This window comes from Acipenser ruthenus, chromosome 16, assembly GCF_902713425.1.
Source record: "Acipenser ruthenus chromosome 16, fAciRut3.2 maternal haplotype, whole genome shotgun sequence".
NCBI classification, from domain to species: domain Eukaryota; kingdom Metazoa; phylum Chordata; class Actinopteri; order Acipenseriformes; family Acipenseridae; genus Acipenser; species Acipenser ruthenus.
The window spans coordinates 7277817-7286464 of NC_081204.1; positions in this window are offsets into that span (position 1 = coordinate 7277817).

Sequence of the window (8648 nt, forward strand, 5' to 3'; positions counted from 1 at the left end):
AAAAGATGGTAGTCTTCTGTGCACACACACACGCACACACACACACACACACACACACACACACACACACACACACACACACACACACATATATATATATATATATATATATATTCTTGGCTTGCATGGCATTTAAATTAGCCATGTGTTTATACAGGCTGCTGTAGATGTGCACAGTGACATGTATTATGAATCATTATTTCAAATGGAAAATGTGAACGTTTGCGATCCCTGTCAGGGTTGTCTGTCTGGTATATGAAGTATACAGTAACTTTCACTTTCAAACAACTAAATTGTTGACTGTGCCAGAGGGTAATCACTGGGTGTCAGTCCTTATTCACATCAATGTATAAAACTAAAATATAACACAGGTTTACAAGACAAAAAAACTGCTTTGTCTTGCAGAGAATAACTGAAAGCTCTTGGATTTAACAATGCTTAATAATGCATTTTGCATTGTGCTAAATACTGTGCATAATTATTCCTTTTTCTACTTTAAATGTGACGAGAATCCTAAAAAAAACCTGGAGATTGTAAGATAAACCTGAGTAAGCTGAGATAATACAAGGGTAGTAGCTTGGACAATCGGCAATTAACCCCTAATTGATTTGTGATATTGCAAACAATCCAAGGGATGGGATTTAATATAAATTGGCTAATTAGCACACATTGGACAAAGCTGTAGGCAGTAGTGTTAAAGGTCATTTGAACTGAGATTGCTCAGAGGTTTTTGTCTGCAGGATGACGCATAGAAAGTGAAATGGGTGGAAGAAGCCATTTATGTTTCAATTGCTCTGTTTAAAGAAATAGAAACAAAGAATGATTAGGCAGTGTGCCTGAGAATGTTGGTGTAGTGTTAGTGATGTTGAAATGCTATGGTATAGAATGCCATGTGAACAGGAGGTCAACTCTTTTTACGAGTGCGTTCTACAATAACGGTAACACACATTTCGTGCATATTTAATATGTAGACTAAAGGACTAGTCACATTTAAACTTCCAGCCTTTTTTACCATGTTTTTTAAGCCTAAATATGTAAATATCTAGCAGATATTTTATGTCAGAGCTTAAGTTAAGATTGAAAATAAAGCTGTAAACATTGAAGTGCACTGTGTTGTCAAAACATTTTTCGTTTCAAGTAAACCTTTTCATAGACACAAAAATGTTTTTTGTTTTTTTGTTTTTTTTTACAGATTGTCTTCATGTTTCAAACTGGCATGCAGTAGTAACATGTTGGAAATCATGCTTGAGGCATCATGTAGAGATAGGCAGGTGTGTATTTCTTTCATTATTATACATTATCAAAAATTGATTTTCCTTTCCTAAAAGGGTGGGTTAATATCAGTTACACTGGAATTATGCCTGGCCATTGCTGTGGTGTAAAGCGTGTTTGCTTGCGTGTGAGCTGTTGAAAATTAAATCTGCGTATTTCTGTTAAATGTCCACTTTTTAATTTACCAATCCAATGACACTTACTTGTGGCTCTTCCAGGCCTTTTCAGCTTCTTGCTTTGTTCCAACAACTTTAATGGTTTAATTTAACCTATTAAATATTTAAGGACCTGGGTTCACTAGGAGGTCAATGATGGGATGGCAACATGGTACGGTGTGGTTTAGCTGAGGTGCCCCCTCGTCCTCACAAAGGAGTTGAAAATGGGAGACACATTAGCGATAAATGGGTAGCCATTGCTCTGTCTCCTGAACCTTACTTACACAAAGGAAACAATTGGAAACAAGGGCCCGGATTAAAATATGAGTTACAGGGTATATTGTTAAGTCAAAATTTGCATATTGCACATTTATTATAAATTAGTGACAATTACAGTCTCAGCTCAGCACTGGAAAGAGGGAAGGAATCTTGTTCAAAGCTGACAGTGACTCAATAGTCACCTTTGAGATTCTTCATAGTGTTGCAAGTTTCCAGCCATTATTGGATAGAAGAAGCTCTGAGGGTTAATGACAGTGAAGAACTAAGCAGGAACTGATTAGTAATCAGAGCTCTGATGAAGCAATACCTTAAACAGTAAACAGAGGGGCACAGGTTTCCAATGCTTTATATGAAAATCATGGGCTGCAACAGAATGAAAACAAAAAGGTGTCATTTTAGAGTTAAATTATAGTGACCAAGGCTGGGGTGAAAATGGAATAAAGTGGAATCATGTCATGGAAGATGGAGTTGCTAAGAGTATAATTTGCTCGGCACTCTGTGCGTGATCTCTTGCCCGCCTTGGCCAATTTACTGCATTGGGGAGTTTAAAGAGGATAAGAATTTGATCTTGTGTAGGAGGAGAGCCTCCTTGTATGAAATCATCTTGGGCTGCAGCGTGGCTTCAGGGCAGTGACATAGAGTCACTCAAGTTAATAGCACAAATCTTACAAAGCTTTTACTGTAGAGCCCTTCTATCTTGTGCAAGAGGGACTGGGCCTCAAGTGTGTGGAGGGAAATCTCTCAATCTTTTTCTTTTTACCACATGAAATGAGAGAAATAAAAGATAATCGTCTCTCCTCAATGAAATACTCACAGAAACAAGAAATGGACTGATTTGTCATGCAAAGCAGGACAGTTTATTTTTTATCATTGAAATGTTAGTACCTTGAGATGACAACAAAGAATCAGACCATAGGTCGAAAGAGGTGGTTGTGGTGTATTCAGCTCAAAGGAGGGTAGCAAGAGGGGATGTAGATGACTTTGTAGTTTTTGACCTGCAAATGCAGACTGAAGAGTACCGCACTATTCAGCAATAGGCCAAAGGCAAAGACCAAAGCAATCTGTAATTTTGGTATTTCCAAATGCAGAGTGTTTTACTGCTATATGTCAAGAGGATGTGCAATTCATTACTTTATCTTTAGCTCTCTTTTTTATGTTTTATATTCTTCTGATGGCAAAAAAGGGGGTTTATTCCACTTTTTGTTTCTCTCCATGCAGTGTGTAGGGAATCCATGGTATTACTTCCTATTTCTGGTTATGGGGTGACATGCCGGTTACCAGGGATTAAGGACTGTTGTCAGATAATCAGATGACAAGTTTTAAGGCCATGGACGTATTATGAGATATTTGGCCTTGCTAGCACAAATGTGTCAAAAATCAGCAAGGAAAGAACTGAGTTTGCATAGAATACACAAATAGATAGGCTGTTTGTCTACAGTGAAATGAATACTTGAGTCCGTAAGGATTAGGAGGTGTGAAGAATTTCAGAGGTAGTTGCCTTTATCTGTTGTCTGTCGTTTATCACCAGCAACCGGAGTGTGGGAGGTCTTCTGTCAACTTCCAGTTACTATACAACACTTTGTAGACCCAGCTGTATTTTGAGAGGTTAAAGTTGATTTGAACTTTGTTTTCAGAGAATTGTCAAGTATCAAGATAAGTAGTTTGAGAACAAACAAACCTGGCTGTGTTTTAATTCTTTATTCATGTCGGTTTGAAATGTGTTATGCAAACTGGGTGAAAGAAATACTGGTAATTTGACTGTCTCGCATTTATTAATGGTTTGATAACTTAATTTAGTGAACATATATTTCCAATTCTCACAGCGCCTGACAGAAAAATGACTTTGGAAAGTACAAACATTAGCAATTTGAAAATCACATGTTACTTAAACATTCAGGCATGACATTTTGCATTGGAATGCTTCATTAGGGCACTTTTGTCTTTGTTGGTCATTGTTGTTGAAGTATGCCTCAAATAGGACTGTAGCATAGTTAATCAACAACTTTAAACACTCAGTCGTAAATGTCTTATAGAGAAGTCTTTGTACTTGGGTAGACTTTTATTTCAACAATGAACATTTAACAACTTCCTGAAAGTACAACTAGCTGATTGTGGTGGAATTTTCTGCACGCAAGCTGCAGGCACCGATCCCGTGCTGAGGTTCCGAATGAGACAGAGACAAATTGGAGCGAATTTACATTTTATTAGTTTGCAAACTGGAGCGTTCAACAGAGTAACACAGACTCTGCAAGCAATCGCTAAGAAGCTCAAAATACACTAAGTCAAACAGTTCCTTATATAATCAGTTTTTGCACAGAGTTCATGACTTGTGGTAATTCTGATCTTCCTTAGTCAGCTCGAACCAACCTTGTGGTATCCTTGATACTGTTGTCTACCGACTTTTCTGATTGGTTGATTTTTTTAGTTGCTAGGGAGAGTGTCTATCAGGTCCCACAAAGTTGATTCCCCTAATACAAGAATAACAATCCATATTTGGTAATATTAGCTAAGTGACTGGGGAGAAAAGAGGAATTGTGGCTGTCTCAAAATATTCTTTATATCTTTATGATTTGAGACAGTGCCCTATCCTCATGTCGCTGACTCATGCACTTCTCTAAAAACAGGACTACTGACCCTTGGCCACATTCCAGTGTGTTAGTTCAACATTGTAAATGTAATACTATGTTAACATCAAACTTCATATACTATCTTTATTCAGGTTATACAAATCACAGAAATCATCAAAACACATTAAATTGAAACTCTTCGTACGATTAGTCTAAATTACTACGATTAGTCCGAGTTATTCTAACACATGATGTAGGCAGAATATGGTATTCATTTCTGATTTACAGAGCTTTGTTTTTGTTTTGGTTGTGTAAGTCTTTAAGAAGTTTGATCTAACACACTGTTATATCTTGAGTAGATGACAATTAGTAAACTTACTAAACACGACTGCACTAAATTACAACAGATTTAGCAGGTTAAACCGAATTAAGCTCTTAGACTGGTTTATTAATATTTAATAAATACGTAACAGAGATCCAGTCCAATTGTCATACTGAAACAGTAGAGCCTCAATGAAGTGAAACCACTTACCTTTTAAGGAAGTAGTTTACACTGATTTTAATATTTATAACACTTCTAAATTTGGCATAAATATTAGTGCTAATGATTACAGCAATCTGGCACCATTCCACAAGTAGTTCTGGGAACAATGTTTGATCCTTCGCTGTGCAAACTGGTACTTTGCCAGGAATGTTTTGAGGACTAAGAGGGGCGACTGAAGAATAAACAGTGCTGAAGCTGAGGGTACAGTCCTCCTCTGGAGCTTGTCTAAGCAGTAAGCACTGGAGCTATTTTAGGAGCTCAGTTTTTGTTTTCTTTCTTTGTAGTGAATTTGCTTTATTTGAAACCAAAATTTAATTAAACATCATCAGTCAAATTCTCACTGATCTTAAGGTTCGTAATTCAAGTGAAACATACGCTGCTGTTGTCTCAAGAATAAATGTTTACTGCCATGTAATATTTTTCCATATCACAAAAGCTGTTCCATTACAGATTTATGTTCATACGGGGTTTACATCTGCTAGACTGTATAAATAACGTACTTGAAACAACCGTCAGTTTTATTTTTAACTGGTGTATCCAACTGCATGGGGAAATTACCACTGTGCAGTAGTCCTACTCACACATGCTGTAACTTAAGGGGCCTTTGGTGGTGTTTTTATTTTCAAGCTTCCACTTTTATGAGATGTCATGGAAAGTTAAGCAGCTGAGGCCAAGGATTTTCCTTAACCTCCTACAAGGTATGTACGGGATGTGAATTAATAAAGATTGGGGGCACTGTACAATTTGTCTCTGACAGAAGGGAGCATTTTAAGTCACAAGAGGGTGGTCAGTAGTGAGTGGCACATATAGCCTGAAGCCTGCAGGCTACATTCGGTCTTAATTTGCACAGAATGTATAGGTAAGTGCATGTTGTGCCATCTGGACATGACAAGGGAATTGGGCAGCTCAGGCTGAAGACCCGTGTCGATGTTTCTCAATAAGGGCTGTTTATGAACAGATGTTATGTGGTGTGTTTTCAGTGAATGGGCTCTTGAGAGAGGGACATGTCTATCAATGACTGAAGCCTTTCTGTATAACTCCAGGTTTTAACCTTGAGGATGGTGCACATAAAATTTAGTTTTATAAGCAAAATTAGACAGTAAAAAAAATAGAAATTTAGAAATTAGATGTATTTTGATACAGGCTGTATTTAATTATATTTACATACTCTATAATTCATTGTTAGGTCGTAAGTAAATTGAATATGTACTGTACTTTATTGTGTAAGGACCATTCACAAAATATTTTCCAGATAGTGAAATAGGCTGGTGGCACTGTATACATATTTTCCTTTACACTGTTTGTTCTTATTTATTCCTAACAGTGATAACCCCAGTGCATGTTAGACAATATACTATCTACTAGAGAGTGATTTTATCTCAAACTACTGTTGAAATAGGTTGTGTCCTGGGGTCAGTTGAAAATGTGGAAACAGGTAGAAAATTGTAGGTATTATTCAGAACTCGCTTGCACTGCCACTAGGTCACTTTTCAAGATAATGTTTTTTATACCCAGGTACATTCTACCCAAACCCTCTAGGATCCCTGTTTTCCAAGTTATCAATTATGACCTCTTTAGCAGCCTGGTATTTTCATCTCCTGCATTTTATTTATTTTCTGCTGTTGAAAGACATCCTTTCGCACTGTGAGTGATAACACTAAAGACGGGAAGGGTTCTGTCTCAAAGTAACAACCGGTTTTATTGTGTGAGGAAGCGAGTAAACTGAGCAGCATTCAGTATCCCTCAAGTCTAGGTAAAGGTCAGTTGAAGAGTTGCCATAGGAGAACAGGTGCAGAGCTGAAAAGGTTACAAATACTGGAATTGGTCAGTATCAGACTTGTAGCAGGATTTCTTTGATTGAGCAATAGGTTCTTCTAACACAGGTTTTCCCTTTTTCATCAGTTGTATTTGGCTTGTTGGGGTACATTGTGTTATGCTATTAAAAGTGTTAATGGGGGATAGACATTATTCACAGAATGGACTAAATTCAAATAGTGGTTAGGTAGTACTGCAAATTCCAAACATGACTAGCGTACAGTAGTAAAGGATTACATACATGTTACCAATTTAGAAAAATAAAAAATAAATCCTAAAGGGGCTCAGTTACTTTTTTAGTTCCCAATTTTTGAGGAAACGCAATAAAATGCAAATGTAAAGGTGCAACATGCTTTACACTTGTGCCGGATTGGTCCATGCCCTTCATGTTGAAATTCTGAAGGGCGTTTGAGCTGGGTGCTGGTGCAATTCTATTAACACTGAACAGTGAAGAAAGAGTAGTTCCCCATCCTTAAAATCTTGTTGTATTGTTGTTTTTATAACCTATGTCAGTGCAAATGTCATACATCTGGTGTTCTGTCCCTCATAAGCAAAACAGGGGTTCAGTTTTTCCATGACTTCATTAAAGACGACTTGAAGTGACCAACGAGTAATGGAAACAGTATCTGTCAATAAAGCACAGTGTAAAGAAATAACGCTTATGAAATGAATAAATTATTTTATTTATTGATTTCTTATTCTACATAAAAGTATGTACTGTATTTTCTAAGTTCAGCCAATTCTTTTGTCAACAGAATAGTTGTATCATGTGTAAATTAAGAATATTAAATGCATAACAGATTCTCAGAGCTGTTAGTACAGCATGTATGTATGTCTCATCATGACCTGTTGACTGACACCACAATTTGCTTCGTACATATTTCCCGTAGCTTGCTTATTATTTATTCAATACATTTTCCTTTTTTCTCGCTGACAACAGTTGTATTTATAAAACTAAACCCTGCAATGCAAAATGTTTATCACTTTATAAACTAAAAGCTAATGTTTTATGTATGTGCAATGGTGAGAGAAAACCAAGCTGAATTGATGTTTACCTAATAAGCTGCAGAATAAGAACCCTAACATAATCGTCGAGTTTATAAGCAGCCTGGCTTGTAATTTCTGGTCTCAATATTTGAATTGCAGAGGGAACTTTTGCAGACATAGCATGTATAAAATTGCAGTTTAGTTCTACATCTATAAAACTAACATCTGTTTAAGCATACATTGTTTAAAAATAACTGTACAGAGATCACCCGGTGTCGTACAGTTAACCAGATGTCGTTTTAAAGTGCCAGATGGAACAATGAAACCAGGATTGGAAATTAAAAACACTGTGAAAGGTCAGATCAATTAAGCCACCTGTGTTGGCGGCCATATGACAATTAAAACAAGTTTAAACTTGAGCTGTGCGCTTTTCAGTGGCTCTGAGAGAACTTCTTGACACATTTCAAGCAAGTGCCTCTGGACTTGAGTATATTTACATCAGGTCAAGGTTAATGACCTGTATGAATAAACCTGATATAATGTATTTCAACAAACACATAAGTAAGTCTTTGTCCAACAGCTTTAATATGATAATAAATAACGTCGTCTGTGTCACAGATAAACTATTTTTATTGAAAAGTGTACAGTACCACTTTTTCGAAGTTGTGCTTTTAGTAGCAGCCATGGAGTTTACATTTCTCAGGCTTTACTGTCAATAAAAAATGCTGGTATAATAAATGTTTGAACAGACAATTTGTGCATGTTTACATGTAATTGATTTTATTTGTGATTTATACTGTTGTTTAATATATCCAAATATATGCACACATCTGAAAAACAGTCAGTTAATTAAAAAAAAGGACATTGATATAATCCGTTTTTGAAAAAGTGGTCAGAAATGGCCTCATGGACTATACATCCCAGATACAAATACATTGTAATAGTCAAAAGATAATTGTTTTGGAATTTAAGTCACATGTTTCAATGTGCAAGGGGTGCCTTTAACTGTGTTTATAGATACATTTTTTA